Genomic DNA, 25,212 nt, shown 5'->3' with positions numbered 1-25,212 from the left:
TAAGTAAAACTGGTGTCAAGGTTGCCTTTTAAAAAGTTAGGCCTTCAAAATCACATAAAAATCTCCCGCAACATTCCAATGGTTTAAAATCATTTTAAATAGAACGTTCGAGAGACAACGAAGTTTTGCCTAGCTGTATGTAGCAGCACTGCCCCTCTCCACCATGTAGCTGTACACTGATGGTTAGCTGGCTGAGAGAAGGCTTCCAAACTTTTCTCTCTCAGAAGAGACATTCGGCTGTTTGAAAGCAGTTACTATTGTGAAAATGGGCTGCACCCATTGAAACATAACGTTCATCACCTATCGCTTGTACCATACAAAATAAATACGGCAACAAGTACAATATTCTGTGTAATAATCAGTGTGAGTAATTGTCGCTTTTCTGTTTCAAATAAGAATAATTAGTCGTGCACCGTTTTTGCTTTAGACTTTTGTAAAAATACTATAATGCCATGAAACCATGGTACTATTACTCAAAGTTATACCATGAGACTCTCCAACTGACCCATGTCTCAGTGTGGCGAGCAAAGAACAAGAAATAAGACAGTTCTGTAGTTCATAACATATTTATCAAAGGGATAATTTTATACCCTGGGATTTAACCTGATTTTTGCCACCAATAACAGCCCCTTAAGGCCTGATTCCCTAGAAAGGCTGCTGCAAAAGAGTGGGGTCAAACACAAAATGTATATCAGGTACCTATTTAAAGTATTTGCTGTTTTGCTGATAATCACTTTGCAATAATGCCATTTACTGGACTGACTTAAAGGGTTAGAAATAAAAGCAGCCATAAGTAGACCGTTATCTCATCCCGGCACATCAAGAGCAGCCCCAGATATTTTGAAGGCAGTACTGGTTGCTGGGCTGGAGATTAGAAAGCACTTACAGAGCCAATACCCTTGGGCCCTGAGGTTTTGGTTAAATTATAAGGTGTTTCTCACACTTTATTTTATGGGTTACAAAGAAAAGGCTGCCATATCAGAATAGCTTTTTGATTTGTTTGTAGTTTTTGACAACAGTGTTGTCACCCAGAAGCTTCCACTCAAAGCAGGTTATACATAAAAGACAACTTGAAGAGTATGCTTCTCACATTCCTCTTTGTTTTTTGTGTATTTATGTAACTGCATCTCTACATCACCACATACAGGTGTGGCATAGTTACTTGCAATAAAAGACTGTTATAGAAACTCAAAATGTTCTCATGGTGATGGCCTACAAACCTACAAATTCATGTGGACCTAACTACCAATCGACTTTTATTTGCATACATCAAAGGAACTTGTGTGATTAAGGCACCAAAACCGGCTGTCGCTCAGAGACCCACTTCCTCTAAAATGTAGCCCTTATTGGTACTCAGACAGTCAGTTTGGTCACCTTGGCCTGTTTTTATAACCCAGTTTGTGTTTCACCATCGCCTGATTATTCTCTTCTCCATCCAAGTCCAAGAGGGGCCGGCTGAGTGAAAGGTTTAACTCCACAGTGGTGGAGCCTGTTGAATTCAAACAAGCCAGGTCTGTGTTATAGCTGATAAAGGTGTGTGGCTGGTTGTGTTTCTGTACAAAGAGTGTAGTTTGCAGCAGCACAGATCCTTCCTGCCTGCATGGTGCTAGAGGCCCCAGTTTTTACTGCGTCACAGATCAGGGAAGATGCTAGCACTGCTGCATCATTGTGTTGCAACACTCCTGTTTGTGTGCACTGACATTGCCTTGCAGCATGTGTTGACAATGTGTGTTTTAAGTCTTAATTTAGTTTTCAAAGACAGTAATTACTGTATTTGTGGTTATTTTACACTTTTATAATGTGCTGTACAGGTGCATTTGGTGTAATTTAAAAGAGGAGCAGCATACTGGAATCTTGCAAAGCCAGTTAATTAAAATTTTCCAATGCACAAATCATTTTAGGTACTAAAGTCAATTTCAAAAACAACCATTCATTCTTTTGTGATTTGGTAAAATACAGCTCTTGAAATGTAATTACTGAACCGCATGTTTGGTGATGTTCATCAATATGTCCATTAAAGATTATGTTTCAACACTGAGACAGGCATTTCTAACACAGCAGGATTTGTCAGTTGCGATTGTTCTACACGCACAAGGCCGCCCTCTCCACGTTCGCCCTGTTGTAGTAGAAATTAATGCATTGCTGAGGGCTAATAAATAGAGGAAATGTGGAGAGCCCCTTTGAGATTCAAATGCAGTCTGATGAGTGTTCATAGAGGCAGGCTAGACGTGTGTTTTTTTCCCACATTAATATGTGTCTGTCTGGGCCCTCTCCGCTGCGAGGAGGAGGCCTCTACGCACCAGATGGAGCCCAGTCTAGACTGGGTCTCTCTCTTGAGCACCTGCCATAAGGCTGCATTAAACATTCCATTGTCTCTGTGATTTGTACGTCTCCATTTGTACATCTGCTTGAATGCTTTTTATAGTGTTTGCTGTCTAAATGTATTCTACATGCATTAAGATGGCAGTGTTAAAGAAGAACACACGGTGATGTTGTAACAGTTTGAGAAATTGAAATGGGTCATTTGTGTAAAGTTTTGTGCCACCAGCTCCACTGCTTCTCCCACTTGTTCTGTTTGCAAAGTGCACATATAGATGTTGCACTGGTGGGATTAATTTGGACAGATCAGTTGTCCTTTGTTCTACCCTATACACAACAGAGCTATTGTTTTAGCATTACAGCCCTGCTGAGTTCACTATCCCACTAGATGTTATCTTGATTGTGTAACACTTGGCCACTAGATTTCACTGCAGCCCCCATGAGGGTGAGTACACATGCATCCCTGCATTTACAAGTGTTCTTCTGTGGATGTGTTTCTGAGAGAGTGCGTTGTTACTACCCCCAGTGTGCCTCATTTTTTGTCACTAAGGGCTACAATAAACAGAATACAGTGGGCTGCAGAGCAGGCCATTTTTACACACTCATTTTGCTCCGCACTCATGTTAAGAATCAGAAGATGTGACTTATGTGTGTGCAGAAGCAACCTTTGCAGAGCCAATATTCTCATTGGAAACTACCAAATTGTTCACTGAGAATATGCTTTCTTCTGCTTCTTCTACTTCTTCTTTTCCTTCTCTCCTTCTTCCACTGTTTTATTCACAAGTGACTGTGTTTGAATCTCAGTAATCCAAATCCATATTTTGTCATCAGCTTCCTCTTTTCATATTTAACTTGGATTGGAGTGCCCTCTTTAAACCTTTTTATCTGAACTTATGTATTCTGGGTTTGGTAGCCTAGCAACAGCCTCTGACCCATGGAAGAGAAAGAGGGGGAAAATTGAAAGGGCTGACATGCAGGCTTTAAACCCACGAAGGAGGCCAGATTTCAGTGGATGTAATTTTTGAGCGTTTTGTGTAATCGCTTGTGAGGTGTGTTTTTCTGTGTGTGAATGTGTGTCTACTGTCTGGATATACCAGCTATAAGAGAAAATGAGGAAAAACTCCCCACATGTATCTGAAAAGGGAAATCTGCAAATGTTATATTATATTATAAATAAGATAAACTTAAACATAATTTTATATGCTCTTTGTTAAGAGTCACCAAAAAAGGAAACATTTCCAACTTAAATTTTTTTTTCAATTAAATCTTTTCAAATAAAGTTATGTCTTACTTTAACACAATTCTTTAAAAAGTATTTTGTTAGAATCTGAGTCAAACACTTTTTTTTATTACAAATATCTAAATATAAATGAGCTCAAGAAGAGAAGCTTATTCTATAAGCTAAAAAAATTTCTTTGGAAATTTAGACATCGGCAGATCACCTTTTGCTAAAACAATGTTTTCTATTTTACAGGAGTAAGTGAAGACCTACAGAAAAACTCACACCTCATCTGCAGGCCTGCAAGTGACAGACAGCCATCCTCCTGTCTCTGAAGAGCAGGGGTCAGCAACGGAGTCAGTTCATCCCTCTGACGTCAGAGGTGAGACACAGTCCTGCTGTTCTGGACCAGATCTGCTGTTGCCCAATCACTTGAACTTGAACTAGCATAAGTTTTTTGTTTTTTTCACCCCTGCACAGCAACTCTCTTTATATCTTAACTCACACACAGGTCTGTATGAAATTCCTGTATGATTAACTTGAGTATAAATACTATGATTTCACATAATAAGACAGAAATTTTAATCAAACAATAGAAAACAGCATCTAATTGTTATTGTAAATACAAAAGCAACACTTAATAATTCTACTACTAAAATAATATAATAAACTTATTGATTATCACAGTTATAATCACGTAATCTATACCATTACAAAACAGAACTTCATTATTTTGGTGTTAATACAAATACTTAAACAAAAACATAGAATAAGGATTCACAAAATTTTCAAATAAATATGCCTTTTACACAGAATATTATTTTGCCATTCTGGTCTTCATACAGTAAGACAACTTGATGTGCTTGGATGGAGGCTACCTTTAGTTTTAAAAAACATTACCTTAATAAATGTAATAGGTGGTCTTTGTTTAGCTTTCACACAAGGACTGCATTTGATTTTGTAATACAACCAGAGACAACTTTGCCTATTTTGTAGGCAAGGGAGCCTTGTTTTCAGCTAGCTGACTGGCAGTGTGCAGCACAGGGCTGTTTTTTGCTTTTCTAGATTCTTTGGCATCTCAATAAAAAAAAGGAAGGACAGAAGGACATCAGATTTTATTTGTTTCAAAACCTTAACTTTTCAAAACTTGACATATTTCCATACCAGTTGGCCTGACCCTCATGTTTAACATTTAACATATACTAGTTTGCTCTTCTTACCTTCTTATTGAGTCACCTCTGGCCCCATTCTTTATAATGTTTGATCCAGTTTGTCTAATTCTTCAAGGTTGGGAGATGAGAGGGGGCATATTTTTATTCCACTGTCCAAGCTTGTTTTTAGCCATTTAAAGGTACTGTGCCTTGAAAAAGTATTCACCTCTCTTGGCTTTTTACCTAATTTGTTACCTTACAACCTGTAATTTAAATGTTTTGCAATCATATTTTAAGTGAAAGATCTGCACAGAATAGTTGGTGAAGTGAAATGAGAATAAAATATATAAAATGAGAATAAAAAAAAGAAAAACCTGAAAATTGGCATGTGCATATATATCTACCCCCTTTCCAATAAAACCCCTAAAAAGTTCAGATGCAACTAATTACCTTCGAAAGTCACATAATTAGTTAAAAGAAGTCCTGTGTGCAATTTAAGTATCACATGATCTGTCAGTATAATAACGCATTTTCTGAAAGACCCCAGAGGCATCACACCATGAAGACCAATGAGCTCTCCAAACAAGTCAGGGACAAAGTTGTTGAGAAGTACAAGCCAGGGTGGGGTTATAAAAAATATATCAAAATCTTTGATGCTCCCCCGGAGCACCATCAAATCCATCATCTTCAAATGGAAAGCACATGGTACCACAACCAACCTGCCAAGAGAGGGCCATCCACTAAAACTCCCAGACCAGACAAGGAGGGCATTACTCAGAGAGGCAGCACAGAGACCAAAGTTAACCCTGAAGGAGCTGCAGAGTTCCACAGCAGAGACTGGAGTGTTTGTTCATAGGACCGCAATAAGCCGTGCACTCTACAGAGCTGGGCTTTATTGAAGAGTAGCCATAAAAAAAACATTTCTTAGTGTTAAACATATGAAAGCATGTTTTGATTTTGCCAAAAAGCAAGTGGGTGACTCCCTAAATATATGGAGGAAGGTGCTCTGGTTAGATGAGACAGAAATTTAACTTTTCAGCCACCAAGGAAAAGGTATGCCTGACTCAAACCCAACACATCCCATCAGCCCAAGAACACTATCCTCACAGTGAAACATGGTGGTGGCAGCATCATATTGTGAAGATGTTTTACAGCAGCTGGGACTGGGAAACTGCTCCGAGTCAAGGGAAAGATGGATGCTGATAAAAACAGGGATATTCTTTAGCAAAACCTTCATCAGTCTGCCTGTGATTTGAGACTAGGACGGTGGTTCACCTTCCAGCAGGACAATGACCTGAAGCACACTGCTAAAGCAAAACTTGTGTGGTTTAAGGGGAAAAACTTAAATGTTATGGAAGGCCTAGTCAAAGTCCAGACCTTAATCCAATTGAGAATCTGTGGTTAGACTTGAAGATTGCTGTTCACAAGCAAAAACATTCCAACATAAAGGAGCTAGAGCAGCTTTGCTTTGAGGAATGGGCAGAAATCCCAGTGGCAAGTTGTGGCAAAACTCATAGAGATATATCCAAAGCCACTTGCAGCTGTAATTGGCTCTACAAAGTACTGACTATAGGGCGGGTGAACAGTTATGCACAATGGAGGTTTCTTTTGTCCTATTTGTTGTTTGCTTCACAATATAAAATACATCTTCAAAGTTGCAGGCAGGTTCTGTAAATGAAATGGTGCAAACTCTCAAACAATCCATGTTAATTCCAGGTTGTGAGGCAATAAAACATGCCAGATACATGCCAATACTTTTGCAAGGCTCTGTATATGGTGGTGTGCTTTAATCTGATATGTGTGTGTGGTTTGCTAATGTAGAAAGACTGCCAGGATGGCTAAGTCGCACACTATACCAATTCCCACTATCTTTTCCCTCTGATTCCTACATTTCTGTCTTTGCTGATGTGCAGAAAATATCTTATTTTGTTTCTTTTTTGTTTTGTCTTGATGAAGAAATATGCTTTTTAACTTCCTTACTATGTAAAGAAGGAGTATCCTATTTTTAAAAATTTGGACATTTTCCCTAACTATCCATTAATGTTCAATAAATTTCTTGAACTTGCCCCAAAATTCAGTTTTCTACCTGGCAAAACCTTCCATGCTGTGTGTTTTATAAAGTACGTATTATGTTGAAGGTGATGGATGGCTGAAGTATGCGCTTCGCTCTCTTTCTTCTCAGTTTCCCTCTCAGAGTTGAGTGACAGGACTAAAGATTACCTTCACTTTCCTGACTGCTGCAGCAGGCTGCGAACGCTGCACACCTCGTGCATGCTCAGTCTCCTGTGGAGAACAAAGTAGAGGGAGAGACGGAGGCCAAACAAGAGCGAGACGTGAAGCCCCCGATTCGTTGAGATATAGGACCGTCATAGAAGAGAAACAAAAGAAGTGATTTTTTTGTTTTAGTTTTTTATTTCCCTTTAGGGTTGGAAGATGAGCATTTGTGACTTTGGCCTAGTTCTATATCAGCTTGCTCCCACCTCCTGAGAGAAGAGGTTTGCGTTTGAGAATCAGACAAGAGAAGATCAGAGGATATTTCACAGCCTGTGGCTATCCTCCTCCATAGTGTTCGACCACCTCTTAAAGCTCCTTTCCCTTTGCCTCAACTCAATGAGGGATGCTGGTCTGCTTAGTCAATATCATATCCACAAACTAGTCAAATCGATGCAAACAGGCTTTGGCTGGACATGGGCTTTAGAAGTAAAGGCATAGCTACAGGCTATGTTTGATACAGAGATATAATAATCCAGAAGTGACACTCTTTGCATCTTCTTTGTATTGATAAGAGCAAATTTAGTGCTCACATGCAGACGCATGCATTCATACTGTGTTTTTCCCCTTGAGGACCTGTGAGCAGGTTATGCGTTATTTTCTGTTGGAAGTGCAGACGGCAGAATGTGGGATTTCACACATAACACTGTTGCTTCCACAGTTGAGCTCACTCATGTTTATGGAAAGACTAAAAGATGAGGGAAGCTGTAATCAGCTCATTTACAGTACCTCAAATCCAGTCCGACATCACTCAGGCACATACCTCAGTGTACCATATCTCTGTCCCCCTCAGCTCAGACGCCCTCACCTCCATCCCCTCTATTCGGGCTCATCTCGCCATCGCCGCCACCCCAGAGAAACCAATTCAGACTGCTGCTCCACACCGTCATGGCATGTTGGCCAAGGGAGATGGAGTGCTTTCAGGTGCTACAACCTCCCCACACCATCGCTGCCCCTCATGTTGCCTCTTAGCATTTACTCAACAGGGCTGGTGCCCCAGCTGGGTAGCGAGACATTACTCGGATCACTTCTAAGAATCTGTTGCCGTTATTTTGCACATTCTGTGACCTTTTAAATGGAGACGCATCAAACTCTGAACGGGCCTGCTAATACCAATTTTATTAGAGTCTGATTTTTTCTTTTGGCACTAAAAATAACAAATGATGTCACATGTTAAAGTTAACAGAGATCAACTTTGCTGTAAGACACTGACTGATTGATTTGTCTGCTGATGTCTCCATCCTTGTATAAGTGGCTGCTTAAAATAACAGCCAACATGGTGAAAATACAGTTTCCAGATGCTTCTTACATCTCTGGGCTTTCTATGAGTTACTTTTTTAACACCTCACTGATACTGAAGATAACTAACAGAGTCTTACATCTGTAACCACTTCTACATCAAAGAGTGTTGTTGTCAGAGCTACCTGTTACTGTTTAGGTCCTTGACATACCTCTCTACATCCATGTACGTGAGCCACTTGGACCCCTGTTAACAGGTATGCACTCATAGTCATATAATTTTTGGCTAAGTTGAAGCACAGCGTTTCACTCAGAGATATATAGTGTTACCTACAGTCTCATGATAATGTACTGAAAATCAATTGGGCAGTAAAGTGGACTTGGAGGTATAAATTAGGGCTTAGGTATTGTGTGTTCACTGATCCAAAAGAATATGGGATCTTTTAGAAACACTGATTATTGCTCAAGTCCCTATCTGATTTATAGGTTTATATCTGCTTTTCAAAAATAAAATGGTCAGTGTGGACAACTTCAATGTAAACGCAGCTGGCTGGGTACAGGGTTCAGTAGAACATCCAAAAATAGATAACCAGCACTCTCTGATCTTTCACACAGATATTTTGTTTTTGGGTCAATTGTTGTGTATATATATATATATCTTTATTAGTTTTTCATCTGTTATGTGCTGACAATGGCATTTAGGAGAAATGCATTCTCCCTGCTCACACTAAAGAAAGAAGAAGGATAATAGAGTGCTAATTATCTATTTTGGATAATCTCTACATTTAGCACTTTTTTTTTCAGTGTGTGTCTGTGTTCTAAAGGCTGCTGGTCATTTCGCACCTTTGCTTTTCTTACATTTTCAGTTTGGGTTACCACAGGACATTTTGTACCAACTTCACAGTGGGGGATGTTTCTTACCCACTATTTAAAGTAATTTTCTCTATTCTACTTTTAGAGTACGGTACTATGAGGAAAATTGGCTTAAATGACTCCAATAAATTATATCTGCCAGCTGTAGGTCACTCAGAATTATTATGCTTTGATCTGAGGTCCTAATCTGTTTTAAAAGTCAACTGGTCCAAACAGAGATCCCATCCATTAATAGTAAGAGGTAATGATATTAAAGCAATAAGAAAATAATAATAATAATTCATAAATATATGTAGCTACAAAAAATACAAATAATAATTCTACATTGAAACACAATGGTTAAATTCATTGGAATAGGTAGGGTAAAAATGTGTGAATGGATGAGCTGCTCTTATTTCACGCAAAGCTTGTTGTTGCATAATTATTGAGTCAAACAAATGAGAAGTCTGAAACAAATGAAGGGTACATGATGTGTTTAAAGATCCTTTAAGGGATAAGCCGAACATATAACCTCAAGCTATTGCATTTTAAAGTAGCATTAGATTTAAGCAGCTTGTCGTTTGGTGAAGTCTTGTTATTTAGGGTGCTCTTGACGTGTTACTGTATGCATAAACTTCACTGCTTTATTTGAAATGATACCCTACACATTATGTGGTTCGATAGATTAAGCCCGCTAAATAAAAACACTGGGTGGAGGGAGGAGGCCTCCGATGGCTATGTGTGGGAAGCCAGTCAAGTGTAGAGTGGTGGTGTATGTTAACATAAATTAAACTCCCGATTCAAAGAAGAGCAAAGGAAAAGAGAATATGAGAGGGACGGAGGGAAAAAATAATTGAGCTCAAAGAACGTGTGATGTAAAAGGATTGACTATTGAGAAATTAAGATGTTTGTCTTTAACCTAGTATGTAGAATATACAAAAGTTGTTTTTAAGTACTTTTTTACACTGTTAGTTGTTTCTTTATTTCGGCATGAAGCACAGTGGCCTCTGGCATCTCAATGCTGAATGGTGGCTGCATTAAAGATTGGTGGTGGCTGTGATTGTGCGGTGCAGAAGGGTGACGAACAGAGGAGGGAGGAACGGGGGTCCTCTCAAAGGCAGCGGGGCTATGCAGTGAATGGAAAGCGAGGAGGTGGGGGGTGGACACAGGGTAGGGGGGCATAAGCAGCGGAGGCAGGTTGGGGGTGGTGGAACTTCTCTGGTTCAATGCAACGGCAAAGGCAGCTGTGAAAAGAAGTCTCCCCTTTTTCCCACGCCCGGTCCGATGTAGAGACCCCGCTTCTGCCGGTTGGGGTCAAGTCACATTTCTAATACATACACCGGGCCTGCGCACTCTCACAATGCATACACGCAGCTCATTAATTTTATGTATAGACACAGACAGAAGCACACAGTTGAACACATGGGACTGGTGGGAGGCAGACAGTCTCTGTGACAGACGAAGTTGGGGGGCCCGTCTTCGTAGCAGGCAGCATTTTCTTGACCGTTGGCAGCGTTGCTTCGTCATGGACTCTTCGAATAAACAAGCTGCAACTGCAGTCACAAACACACAGGCACATGCCCTTTCAGTTCAAATAATAGTTTCTTACACAATATATGCAATTATTATTTAATAGTTGAAGATTCCTTGTCTCCTTGGTATAAGAATAGATTAAATGGTGCCTTCTTTGAATCGCAAGACTAAAATTCCTTCTTCGTTTCACAAGTACATGTCTTAGTTGCTATTTACAAATTATAATCATATTCCAGGGAGGGGGATGTAAATGCTTTGTTCTGAACTCCCCTAACCCCCAGCACCAGCACTCCAGTGCCAGATGCCCTGCTGCATTGTACTGGTGCTGGGGTGGGGTGGAGTGGGGCAGACAGGCAAGTAGGCCCCTTCCTCTGTCTGTCTCTCTGCACCAAATTGTCACCCGAGCTGTCTGTCTATCAGGACAAGTGTGGGAAGGAAAAACATTCAGGATGAGAGGGGAGTGATCGTGGTAGAAGTTCAAGGAGAGGTTCAATTTTCTTTTTTTGGGGGAAGAAAGTTCAGGACTTTAAAGTGAAGGAAAAGATGTCTCTTGGCTCAGAGAGGTCACAGAGCAGGGTTGAGTAGGAAGCAATTGTGTGTGATAAGTGTGTGTGTTTGTGTTAGGTTGATCTGGTTCTTTTTAGAAACTTTTCAGCAAAGTGGAATTTAGATGAGTTTGCTGGTCTTTGTCTTCTAGTAGCTCAGCCTTGATTTCCCCACTCCATGGTTAGTCACACAAAAGGTTCTCACCAGCAATGATATAAAGAAGAGAGAGAAATTCAAACACATTTGTTTGGGTTATAATATGTTCTGTACAGTAAATGTATAGTAGAGCTATAAGATAGACTATCTGACGTAGAGCTGCACACTACACACCAATCGTCGCTGTATCGGTGGAATATTGTGAAGATTCATGAAATCTCACGCCGATGCCCGCAACTGCTACAGATTTTCTTGACTGTGATAAAGAAGCTCATGAAGTTTAGTGTGGACATCATGATGAGGGAAAAAAAACAGTTAAGGACTTGTGGGTTCAAACGCAACCAATATCATCATCGCAACATTTAACAGTTTTGCAATTGCAGTTTCCTAATATTGTGCTACACTACTTTTAGTTATCAAAATATTACAAGTAAGAGTAGTTTTAGTGATCTTAGATTATAAATGCTTCAAGAGCTTCGTGTACACAGGAATAGCCTTTTTTGAGGACAGTTATTCTATTGTTGTTGATTTTTCACCTGTTTTTTTTTTTCATATATTTTTATAGAAATAAGGATTTGACTTTATACTCATCTTCTTACTTTAAAAAAATGCTGACTATGATATGCAGTTCCTGATATGAAAAACTGCACAGTCGGCCATTAGTCTCCATGTCAGTGTGTGGATATTCCTCAAAACTTAAGTTAAATTTACTAAATCCTGGTTTTACTTGAATCACACTTAAGTTTAGGGGAAAATTTCAGGATCAGTCAAATTGATTACACATTACTATGCCTTATTGATTGACATGGATTAGTAAAAGATTGTCATGGTACAACCTTGAGGAAAAAAGACAAAATTTTATGTATCACAGGATTTCCCCAAAATTGTAAATTCACATTAATAACATTATGTAATTGCTTTTATTTAGAACAAAAATAACAAAATATTCCTACTGCTGCAACAATCATCTAGCATATTGAATATTACCGTGATAATAACTATAAAAAATGGAATTATCACCTGTTAAGTGTAATAGTGGTTTTCAAGTAGACGTTGCACAGAAAAATGTACGTTTTTACCAAAGTTTCCAAACAACACTTAGAGGGCGGCACTCCTTTAGTCTCCATAACCAGGCTGTCTGTGTTTTTCATAAATGGAAATATTTCCAGGGAGGCTGAGGAGTGTGATTCCCCTGTATTGGAACACACCCTCCGGTCACCCTTCTTATGTAGGGGGACCACCACCCCAGTCTGCCAATCCAAAGGCACTGTCCCCGTCCATCACGCAATGTTGAAGAGGCGTGTCAACCATGACAGCCCCACAACATCCAAAGACTTAAGGTACTCAGGGCGGATCTCATCCAACCCCGAAGCCTTGCCACCGCGGAGCTTTTTAACCACCTCGGTGACTTCAGCCTGGGTGATGAAAGAGTCCAACCCCGAGTCCCCTGCCTCTGTTTCCACCAGGGAATGCGTGATGGCAGGATTGAGGAGATCCTCGAAGTATTCCTTCCACCGGCCGATAATGTCCCCAGTCGAGGTCAGCAGCTCCCCACCCCCACTGTAAACATTGTTGGCGAAGCACTGCTTCCCCCTCCCAAGTCCGAGTTTTTGCCTCTGCCACGCCAGAGATCTCCATCTCCATTACTTGAAGAGAAACTGTCCTGCACCCTTTGAATGCATCCCTGCTCTAACACAAATAAATAAAACGCCTGAATTACCTCCTTAGCATGTTATGAAGTTCTGCAGACCTCCGGTAATGAGCTTTTTGTTTGATTCTGGTGTGCTGGTGAAGGGGTGCATCTAAAAGTTGCAGGACAGTAGCTCTAATGGATTGGAGTTGGAAACCCTCCACACAGCCAGTGAAAACTCTGGCCACTAACATTTTCTCTGGCATCTCATTGAAAGGACTTTAAACCAAATGGACTCTATGATGGTAAATTTTAGCAGATTTAAAATCATAACTCTTTTAACTTGGTATACCTTGACACCATAAACCAGTCCAGGTCTACGCACATGTACTGTTCTACATAAAGGAGCCCCATGTAAAATAACAGTTTTGCCTCCCACTTTAGGCATATACCGTTACAGCTCTCCATCAGTTATCAAATTTAAAGGTGTTAACACTTCAGGTTTTAGTGTTAAAAGCTGATTTTCTTTTAATATTTAGGCCTGTGTAAAAAATATAATCAGTTTCTAAGTTCACAGAGTAATTTAATTATTAGTATAATTTTCATCTGACATCTGTAAAGTTCAGCCCACTAGCAAACACAGACAGTAGGCCCCTTTTCTAACTGGTAAACATTTATTAGCATGCAGACACAAATCTCTGTCATTCTTCCCTTCTTTGTTCGAACTTCATTCTACATACTTACTCCTCCTTTTTCTTCCTTTTAAACATCCTCCTTTTCCCTCTCTCTACCCATTCCTTGGCTGTGTGAAAAGCTGATACCATTGAGAGACAATGGGGAAGACTCACTTAATTAGGTGGACAAGAAGATGCATTGTGGCAATTACTGAGCACAAAGGGACAGGAAGGTTTGCCTCTGTAGTGCGCTTCTGCGTGCATTTGCCTGCCTGTTGTAGCCCCTGAAGGCAGGTAGGCCTTTTATAGAGAGAATGAAGCCAATAACAATGGAAGACAGGATGTACTCTACATGTAGTACCATTTCCAGTGCTTTTACAAACAGGGACAATGGATGGTGGGGTCTTTTAAAGACTGGAGATGTTTAAACTCTGTGATCTCCAAATATGGACTATGGGCTGGAAATGCACAGGTCTGGGAACATTTAATGTGATTAAATTATACTGTTGTAGGAGCTAACTTACCAAATGTACCTTTTTGCAGTGTATGTGAACTGAATTACATTCTCTTCAGGTAAGGGCTTTGCAGATATGTTACCCTCCAATCTGAAACCTAGGTATTCATACATAATAAAAAAAACAACCTCTAGAAATTGTTTTGATTACAGAATAGTGTGCATGGGGCCAATTATTTATATGTATATACACAATTAACAAATGGGTAATTGTGAATTTGCTTTCATCCGAAAAAAGTACTTTGGACCACTGAGCAACAGTCCAGTGCTGCTTCTCTGTAGCCCAGGTCAGGCGCTTCTGCCGCTGTTTCTGGTTCAAAAGTGGCTTGACCTGGGGAATGCGGCACCTGTAGCCCATTTCCTGCACACGCCTGTGCACGGTGGCTCTGGATGTTTCTACTCCAGACTCAGTCCACTGCTTCCGCAGGTCCCCCAAGGTCTGGAATCGGCCCTTCTCCACAATCTTCCTCAGGGTCCGGTCACCTCTTCTCGTTGTGCAGCGTTTTCTGCCACACTTTTTCCTTCCCACAGACTTCCCACTGAGGTGCCTTGATACAGCACTCTGGGAACAGCCTATTCGTTCAGAAATTTCTTTCTGTGTCTTACCCTCTTGCTTGAGGGTGTCAATAGTGGCCTTCTGGACAGCAGTCAGGTCGGCAGTCTTACCCATGATTGGGGTTTTGAGTGATGAACCAGGCTGGGAGTTTTAAAGGCCTCAGGAATCTTTTGCAGGTGTTTAGAGTTAACTCGTTGATTCAGATGATTAGGTTCATAGCTCGTTTAGAGACCCTTTTAATGATATGCTAATTTTGTGAGATAGGAATTTTGGGTTTTCATGAGCTGTATGCCACAATCATCCGTATTAAGACAATAAAAGACCTAAAATATTTCAGTTAGTGTGCAAGGAATGTAAAATATATGAATGTTAAATTTTCATCATGACATTATGGAAAATAATGAACTTTATCACAATATGCTAATATTATGAGAAGGACCTGTATATAAAGAATAGTGGTATTTTTTCATAGTAAACCACAAAGCATTAAGCATGGATGTGGTACATTTGTTTACATGTCAGTTAACTTGAAATTAACTTCACAGAACTTAATTTTCTAGTAATGTATCCAAAATAAAAAGCTATTAGTAACATCCCATGTTTATAATACTGACTCCAACTTTACCGCTGACTCCAGTGAACCACAGTGAGAGCCATTATTGCGAAAGTATGGAGCAGTGGTGAACCTTCACATATGTGTTCAGTCTACCAAAAATACTCAGAAAGCGCACTGACGACTCATTCAGGAAGTCACAGAAGAACCCAGAACAACATCTAAAGTGCAGCAGGCCTCCCTTAATTGAGTTTAGTTGGTGTTCAATGTCAGTGGAAGTTTTTTGAAAGTGTGTGTCCAATTAAATCTACCTTTAAACTCCTACAGCATTTTAAACTTGTACAGCATTTTAGAACAAAACATCAGCCAAGCACATTGGTGGAGGGGATGCGATGGTCTGGGGCTGGGGAACCATGAAGGCAGCTCTCTAGCAGAAAATCCTGGAAAAAGAATGTCCTGCAATCAGGTTGTGATCTTAACCTAAAGAGAAATTGGGTTGTGCAGCAGGACAATCAGAGGTGAAGGTTTTGGAGCGGCCTAATCAAAGTCCAGACATAAAGCCGATTAAATTGCTGTGACAGGACCCCAAACAGGCAACAGAATGAATAGCACCTAAACAATGGCATTCATTTTCAAAAACCATCCAGTGTAGCTTATTTAAAATAACTCTCCAGAGAAAGCAGTTTTTCCTTTTAATGGATTAAATCTGCTTTTTGTGTTTACACAGGTAAATATAAAATAGCAATTCATGGTTCTGTGTGACCTAAACATGAAGATTCAACAAGCTTCATCCATGATAAAGCTCTTGATCTTATCTCAATTGAGCAGTTAACCTGAGCACTGTTATATTTGTGAATTTCTTTTGATATTTACAATTGTTTGAAACTTGATGAAAATGTAAGTTCTAAGAAAGGAGAACTTCTCTGCTAAACCACATTATGCAAGTAAAGATTTCCTCCTCTGTTTTCTATCTTGTTTATTTCTGTTTCTGGTCACCCTGTTGCTCTGTGCCAAACTGGACATTCTGTTTTCTGTTTCTGGCTGGCTGTGAGTGGGCCACTGTGTGGTTTCATATTTCTGCATGTGTCCCTGTATCTGTGCAGACTTGGGTCTGGCAGACAGCATTCTTCCCTTATGGAGTGGCCCGAGGGGATTTCTTTCATGAAGTCAGATAACATCCAGGCGACCCCCTCTTCCCTTTTTTATAAGAGTTCCTTAACCTTGATAAATGAAGTAGAGGCGGGAAGGGAGTGAGGTTATGTGGGAGAGAAAAAGTTGTGGACTGTGTTGGGAGATGAAGCTCTGATGGAGGGAGGCGAGATAGAGAGGGAGGGAGAGACACCAACTCCCTTCTCCGACTCGCTCTCAGGATCAATAACGTTCGGAGAGCTGCTGAGCACTCCTGTCTGGCAGCTCTACCGGAGGGGATGGAAAAAACAGAGGGAGAGGGGGGAGGGAGAGAAAGCAAGAAAAAGGGGTGCTGAAAAAGCCTCTATCTCTTTCTTGTCGCCATTCTTGTGTGATGGGGGGTGAATTGAGGACATAAAGCTGGGCAGAAGGATGGGTAACATGGATAAGGGGTCAAAAAGAGCTGGGATTGTGTCTTCTGTTACACCAAACATGCCGTCCACCAGCCATTGCAAACGCACACCAATGTGCACACATCATCACGCCTAGGTCTCCTTTTACGGAGCCACAAGGTTACAGAGTGTCGATACAAAGGCGCACAACCCTCCGACAAATGGGATTTGGCATGTTCAATCAGCAGTGCTGCCAAATCCCTGTTGTTAAGTGTTGGAGAGTCATATCTGTCTGCAGTGAGCATGAGCTATGCTACCTGGGTCCGCTAACCGTCCCCTAAATATCCTTTGTTAAAGTTCTCAGTAATAGAATTATCTGCCGATTTGTCATTGGGTTTTAATGTGTGTCTTCTGTGGCGTAAATAGCAAAAAGAGAGGGAGTTGTCACGCTGTGCACCTGCTGTAAAACAGCCTTTTAGTGACTCCTCTACCAGTGCCTTTAGGTCATGGACACCTGAGCTCTCCTCCTCTTTCCTTTCACCCTATTCTACTTGATTTGCCTGCTTGGAGTTTAAGTCTTTCAGGTCCCTCTCCTCTGGCCATCTCTGCTGTCCTGTGTTAGGCCTTATTCTTTCATCTCCTCTTCCCTAATCCTGCATCTAGAGAAGCCTTCTCAGCCCTCCTCTGCTTCACATTGTTCTTCTTACTCCATGCCTCTTCTCATTTCAGCGTGTCCTTCTCCTTGTCTTTTTCCTTCTCTTTATCCCCCTTTGTCAACCCTGCCCCTCCATTTTCTCAGCCTTTCTCTGTGACGTCTGCATCTTCTTTCCTCCCTGCTCTTATTTCTGCTTGTCCTGAATTAAGTTAGTGATCAGTTGACTGCCCCTATCATTGGCAGAGAGAAGGGTGGTCCTCCCCTCCCAAGAGGGGGGTACATTGTCTGTACTGGTTGACTGGTGTAATCCTTCTACTAGGGACAAAGGGCACCACCTTCACTACTTCAGCCACCTTTGAAGTGGCATTAGCCCCCTGACGAGAGCCATAAGCTAGCCTGCTCCTGCCTCCGTGGAAACCCAGCATCACACTTTCAGCTCTTTGCTTCTAATTTTGGATGCTGGGATTAAACCCAGATTGCTAAAACCTAAACACAGTATAAAATCAACAGGTTTGTCCTCTTTAGTCTGTTTTCTTTGCTGTTTAGGGATAACCCTTTAAACGTACACACTTAGTATTTTAATGGGATTTTGTTGGACAGACCAAAGCAAATAATAATACAAATAATACAAGGTTTTCAATATTTTTAGTAAATGTTCTTTTGCAAAATAGTTTGACGTCAGCCACACTGACATGAAAGATTCTCAATTAGATTTAGATCCAAACCATTGGATCAGATGGTCCTCTAGCTATATTTTTAGGGCTGTTGTCCTGCTGGAAGGTGAGTCTCCACCCAAAATCTTTCACAGCATCACATAGGTTTTATTCCAGTATGGCCCTGTATTTAACTCCATCCATCTTCCCATGATCTCTGGCCAGCTTCCCTGTCTTGTTGAAGAAAAGCAATAGCACATCATGATGCTGCCACCACCCATTTTTAGCTTTCCACCACATGTAGTGATTTGCATGTATGCCAGAAAGTTCATTTATGGTCTCATTTGACCTGGGCACCTTCCTCCATATGTTTGTAGACTGTTTATAAATAGTTTATCTAATTTTTCAAATTATAAAGGCAGCTTTAATAAAATGTTAAAATCGGGCTATCTATCTATCTAAATGTCCATCTGACATTTGTTCTCGCTATCACGTTAGGTGTACAGAGTTCCAAGATTTATTTGCAAACTATTACAATGTCCATTAAATGTGACCTCAGCTGAGGCAACCAATAGAAATAAACTACAACAGCAGCAAAACAATTATGACTCTAATCTAAGAAAACTATCCAAATGCTGATTTGTATACAGAACATTTGTCAATTCATTTAAATCTTCAATGTATTTGTGTTAATAATTTAAATAAAGTGAATTAAGAATTTTAAACCCTTGATACATCTGCTATTTTAAACAACTGGGGAGTAAATTTAAAAGTTTTTATTGTATTATTTATCAAATAAAAAACTTTATGTTTGAGCCACTTAATCCTTAGGTTTTATCAATGTCTTACTGTCAATGCAATGTCTTGAAACAGGTTTGCAGTTTTTAAACATGTAGCCATTTTATAGCAACTGTTAGCTAAGGTTGAGACAAGAGTCTCACTGTCAGGTAAGTTGCATATAGTACATAATAATTATGGCATATAACAATGTCATTCATAATATTTTATTTAACAGAATGAGTCAAAGTATTAAATAAACAAAGATAAATAAATACTCAAGTGTGTAAAGGGGTAAATAATAATAATAATAAAATTATGATTAAAATAAATGTAAAAATTTTAATTGGGGATTTTGGCTTTTTAAATAAAACATACAGATATGATAGTATATATACATATGGGGGGGGGGGGTAATAAATGAGTATAAGGAATTATTTATCATCATTTCATGTTTCATTCATTCAACTGTATTGTAATAAACGTATTGTAAGAAAAACTAAGTGCTTGATTGTGTCCTACTCTCAACTACACCCCATCCATTAAGATCATCAAGTATGAATCCTCTGCAATAACCTACATCCTGTACCTCATTCATTGTTTCTTCCTCCCACTATTTTTTCAAAACCCAACAAACACACAATCACACAGGGAACGAGGAACTAAGGTTGCTATAGGAACGGCTGGTCAGAGTTTACCAGAGGGGAAACAAACAAAGTACTGTTCATGAGAGGAGGTTGTTCTGGGCAGAAGAAGCACTGATACTCTCAGTGTGAGTGTGGCAGCATGGGTTGTGTGTCATGTGTTTAGTAATGTCCTAGATTAGTTTGTGAAACTGGGCTTTCTGGATCCTTTCAATTTTGTCTTTACTGCCACTACAGGTATCCTCTGTAGAAAGCTTTCATAACATTTCCTATCAGTTCAATATGATTTTGATTTGGGGTGATACTTTTGTTTTTTTAATGATTTCAATGAGCCTATATGGCAGGAGTGTGTTGCAGGATTGATGCATTTGTTTGAAAAGTGAAAAAGGCCAGCATTCTCACCTACATGGGCTATTAAAGTATAAAATATGTACTTATGCCTATGCACAAGCCCCAGCTAGGTTGTCTTGCAGTATTTTTCTGCTCACAGTGACTTCTGCACCTTGGATATACATCTTATATTAGTTTCTGTCAACTTGCCTGACTCTGAAGCTGCATGCAGAAAACCTCCCCATCCTTCCTGTCACCATGCATCTGTCAAGCTGCCCTTTCAATGCATGTGAACAAAATGTAATAAAACTCTTGAGCTGCATGCACACCCATAAAAATGCCACCCTGCCTTCCAGCTTCCATCTGCATTCAGTTGTGGGTAATTCTTTCAGCCCATTTTCTTTAAGCTTCAGTTGCTCACATTTATTTTTTTACCTTGCAAAAAAATAAGTCCATTGGCATTGGGCAAAAACAACCCCAACCCCATCTCCTCACCAAGTCTCCCGAACTGCCATCTCTCTCCTCCAGGACTGAAGCATAGACATACGTACTGTTCTCTCTTTCTTCGCCTTTCACCCTCTCAAACCTCCCTCCATCCATCCTGCCTGGAGGGGTACAATGCAGGCGCTCTATCCTGCGGCATGGAGAATGCAGCCCTGAACTAACAATATCACCAAGGCTGCCTGAATGCCGCCGAGTCCCATTGTGCTCTGTCAGAGGGGAGTTAACACCCATGTCTGAGCCCAATGAATAGCATTATTGTGTCTGAGACATACACTGCACCCGGGTCCCCAACCATGTCCCCCAAACTCAACTGGCCTCCGCCCCACCCAAACTTGCTGCTCTTGTCCCAACAGTGTAACCCCCCCATACACCACACCACTCCTACACCCCCACCGCCCACTCCTTAACAGAAACCTCCAACTTCCAAAACCTCCCTAGCCCACCGACTCCAAACCTCCACACTTTACTTCTCTATTCCTCTGGCAGTTCGCCCATAGGGTTAAGTCTGTTTTTAAGACCTGTAGAGGGGTGGAGAGATGTGGATTACAGGCCTGTCTCACTTCTCAGTTCTCTTGCGAGAGTAGCAAGGATATTTCGACAATTGCGCAGTTGGTGTGGCATGGTGGGGGTTGAATTTGGCTGTGGCCCTTTCTCTCTTGAGAAGCACAATGGGGCCATGAATCCTCAAAGAAATGTCCCCTCCATCTGCTATTATCATAAGAAGAGGGTTGTTGGACCCATTTGAGGAACTCTTGATGATACAAAAGCTGAGATGTTTTCTATTTTACAAAGTTTCTATAGCGCACCACTAGCCTGGCCAAAACATTTCCATTCCATCACAGTCACTGTGCCACAATCAAGAAAGGGCCATGAAAGAAATTTCCTGTCAACTTTCTATCAAAGATTAGGTCTGGGCTTTGACTGAATAATTCTAAAACACGGAAGTGCGTTATATTGTAGCTCTGGCTGTATGTTTAGAGCGCCAGGGAAACTGGTCAGGATTAATGGGAAGATAAATGGAGCTAAATACAGGGCAATCCTGGAAGATAATTCTGACCAGTTTCCCTGTCCCTTCTGAAGAAAAGCATCTTCATAGAATGATGCTGCCACCACCACCATATTTAACGATGAAGATGATGTAGTAAAGGTGATGTGCTCTGTCAGTTTTTGCATTCAGGTCAAAGAGGTTAATTTTGGTCTCATCTGATCAAAACACCGCCCACATGCTTGCTGTGTCCCCTACATGGCTTGTGGCAAACTGGAAATAGGAACCTTTATGGCTTTATTTTAGCAATGCCTTCCTTGTTGGCACTCATCAATAAAGGTCAAATTTGTGGAGTGCACAGTTAATAGTTGTCACGTTATCAGATTCTCCCAACTGAGCTGTCGATCTCTGAAGTTTCTACAGAGCTACCATGGGCCTTCTGGCTGCATCTTGCATTAATACTTTCCTCGCCCAGCCTGTCAGTTTACACAAACAGCCATGTGCATCTTCAGAAACTTGTCTGCTGTGTTCCTTGGTCTTAATGAGGCAGTTTGTTCACTAATGTTCTCTCACAAACCTCTGAGGCCTTCACAGAAGAACTTTGTTTACACTAAGATTCAATTACACAAAGCTGAACTCTATTTACTAATTGTTTCTTGAGCATCGGTGCTGAGAGGCTAAATACAAAAGCACCCGACACTTTCCAGATTTAAATTTTTTATATCCACTTCACAATTCTGCGGACAGTTATGCAAAATATATATATATATATATATATATATATATATATATATATATATGTATGTGTGGATGTTTCTGGTTGTAATGTGACAAAATTTCAACAACTTCTTTTTTTTTTGCAGTGACAAGTGAAATTCTTAATTCACTTCTTTTTTTTTGTTTGTGGTGCAAAAAGGGAAAGAGTGTGGCTCTTGAAGAAACAGTTTCCCTATAAATACTGCACTTTTAATGTATTCAGTTGATATAGTAGTGATTTTTATAATGGGCCCACTCTCGCTATATTTTGCTATCTGCAGCACATCGACTCTAATGGCTGAGAGTACATTGGCAGGCAGTATGTTACTGCCTGACACACTTAACTCTCTGTAGTTTCCACCCTCTAAGGTTAGCAGGTTCATATTACCAGCTGGGAGAGGATGCCAAAATTCTTACCCTTGACTTTTTCTTGATCAAAGACCAGAACTGACATTCTGAGTGGGAAAAAAATCCTGAAAGTTGAGATTAACTTGTTTCTTTCTCCATCACTGTCTGTGCTTGTTTGTGTACAGCTTGAGAAGAAGAAGAGGAGGAGGATGCAGTGGAGGAGGAAAAAGAGAAGCAGAGTGGGTGGAAGAATGGAAGGAGAGGAGGATGGAAGCAGTTTGAGGAGGTGGTTCGAAGCGGGTGAACCCAGAGCAGGTGAACACAGCTGCGGATTGCCATGGGCTTTCTGTCTACTTCCTCTTGTGGGCCCAGTTGCTCTGTACCAGGGTCCCAAAGACCCAGCAGGGGCCAGCCAAAAGCTGCAGCGAAGTGGGCAGGCTAGGCCAGCAAGCCAGGAGAGAGGCAGGTGAGCTGGGTGAGCTGAGCTCTCGTTCCCCTCGGCTAGGAGCCTCGTTGGCAAAGTGGAGCAGTGCGGAGCAGCAGAAATCAATACCGAGAAGAGAGGCGAGCAGAGGTTGCCCAATATCGCCTGCAGGCCTTGGAGCCCAGGGACCAACCACCACCACCACTACTCCCAGCTCCTATCTGCAGCTCTCATTCTACTTCTCTCCTGGAGAGTCAGCACCAGCCACATGTGTGTGCAGGAGAGTAAAACAGAAAGAGACAGAATCTATCATTCTGTGTGGTTCAGCTGGAGGTTTTTCCAACTCTACTTGAAAAAACCTTGTCAAAGACACACAGAGAAATGGTTAAAGAATGAGCCATGATGTTCAGGTCCTTTTCCTTCTAGCTCCCACGCTCCTGTTAGTCATTCAACATTTACCTTTTCTGAATGAGGATGCTACACATGACGTTAAAGCTCAGTGCCGTTTCCAAGCACGTAATGCGGACAATATTCCTAAGATCTCATGAGCCTGGATGAAAGGGCAATTTGAACTTTTTCCTCTCATCTACTGTATCTGGCAGAAGCTGTCTTTTCACCTTAGATTTTCTTACCCGCACAATAGCAGCTCCCATCAGAGGATATGGCAGTGCAATATTGATCCGTGAGGTGGAAGAGAGAAATCTGGGCTTTCATACCTCTTTCCCTCACTGTGTGTGTTTCTGGGGGTGAAGGGGGAATAGTACATGAGGTCCACTTACTGCTGTGCTGCTAGGATCCAGTGACAGCACAGGTGAATGACTGCTAATTGAATGAGTAAGCAAGAAGGACCCTAGTTTGACAGACTTTTTCCTCCTCTACACATACAAAGCTGTTTGAAGATTAATTCTTACTCATTATCAGAAAATAACTGCAGAGAATCACCTTCACATGTTACCTGGAAGAAGCATCCTCATAAGAGTTCATGCTGTACACGTTTGAGACCTGGATTGACGTTTCCAGACAAAATGACAGCTTCCTAAACAACTTACAGATTTAACCTACAGATTCACACTTTTGGTGAGTATTGATTTAATGTACCATTTCATAGCCACATTGTACACAGGGCTCCTATGCTGTCTTGAAAAGTCTTGAAAAGTATGGAAATATTTTTTTCCTGGTCTGGATAGGTATGGAAAAATATAAAACCGAGTTTGAAAAAACGTTTCCACACCTTTTTCCTTATTTACTTATCAAAAAGATAAAATTTTTATGATGACTGTGGGTTCTCAGTTGATGACTGAGAACCCACATATAAACGCTCATTCAAAAAAATTTTTTACAAGGGCAATTCCATAGCTTTTAAACCCACTAGACACTGTATGACTCTAATAAAGACTGCTTTTCCAAAACAGGACTGTACCCTCTTGCTGCACTCTGTTAGTGCAGTCGTCTTGAATTTTTGAATAAAATTGGCACTTACCACCTGTAATACCTAGATCTTTCAACATAGGGCACACAACAAATATACAATCTGATAGATGTTTTAAAGGAGAGTTCCAACTTTGTTCAGCAGATAAAGGTCTCCAAAATATGTTTATCAGAAATTATATCTTAGGTGTTATAGGGTTAAACCTGGCTCCTGTTAGATGCCAAACAGGCTTAACACTATTCATTGTTTTTTACATTCACAAACAGAATAAAGACACTGTATTTAGAGTAGTCAAGTCCAGCTAAGTCTGAGTGTTATAGCTTTTAAAACTGCGAGAAAAAGAATAAAAAGAACACTGTGAAATGGCCCTTTACCACTCTGCTGAATTGAAAGCCAAGATGAGCCTTGTGTTTTTTCACAATTTGTGAAACATCAAGATGATAAAACCCATCTAGATAAATGTTTTCCAGTCGGATGTCCAGAATGTTGAAATTTTAGCCAGGAAAGTATGGAATTTTGAACTGGGAAATGCATAGGAACACCCTCAACAAAAATGAATGTTTATCTCCTATCTGAGTGTGTTATGAAATATTATTTCTGCCTAAAGGAGAATGTGTCTTTTTAAAGTAAAAGCAGACACCTCATGTTGTAGCTGATCTCCTCATTGAGCCCTGGCCTGTGATCATGCTGTCACACAGCCTGTCGGAGGAGCTCATTCTGGTTGCTTGTACCAGAGAGGATATGAAAGCTCGATTTCCCTGTCTCATGCCAATCTCCTGGCACGCAGATAGAGCCTGGCACCTGTCTGCTCCTCAGCCTGGCAGCGGCCCATGCTTACAAAATGGCCGATTTCTTGTCTGCCAGCTGTCTCCCTCAGCCAAAATGGCGCTTGGTCGCTTTTCTAATGCCCTCTGTTTGCCATCTGCCCCGTGATTGTTAACGGCTATGCAAATATCATGTAATTGCTCTTGCAT

The 25,212-nt window shown here is 40.7% G+C and overlaps 1 long non-coding RNA gene across 2 annotated transcripts in view; it reads left to right on the top strand.

The window, feature by feature from the left end:
- Window positions 1-25,212, top strand: part of LOC124873805 — a 54,790-nt gene that overhangs the window by 10,734 nt on the left and 18,844 nt on the right. For both annotated transcript variants that reach the window (XR_007039637.1, XR_007039636.1), the window contains exons 2-3: window positions 3,794-3,920; window positions 22,571-22,700. This is a non-coding gene — a long non-coding RNA (uncharacterized LOC124873805). The remainder of the gene's footprint in view (window positions 1-3,793; window positions 3,921-22,570; window positions 22,701-25,212) is intronic.

The sequence above is a fragment of the Girardinichthys multiradiatus genome, chromosome 9 (assembly GCF_021462225.1).
Source record: "Girardinichthys multiradiatus isolate DD_20200921_A chromosome 9, DD_fGirMul_XY1, whole genome shotgun sequence".
Lineage (NCBI taxonomy): Eukaryota > Metazoa > Chordata > Actinopteri > Cyprinodontiformes > Goodeidae > Girardinichthys > Girardinichthys multiradiatus.
This window is presented reverse-complemented; position numbering and strand designations above follow the sequence as displayed.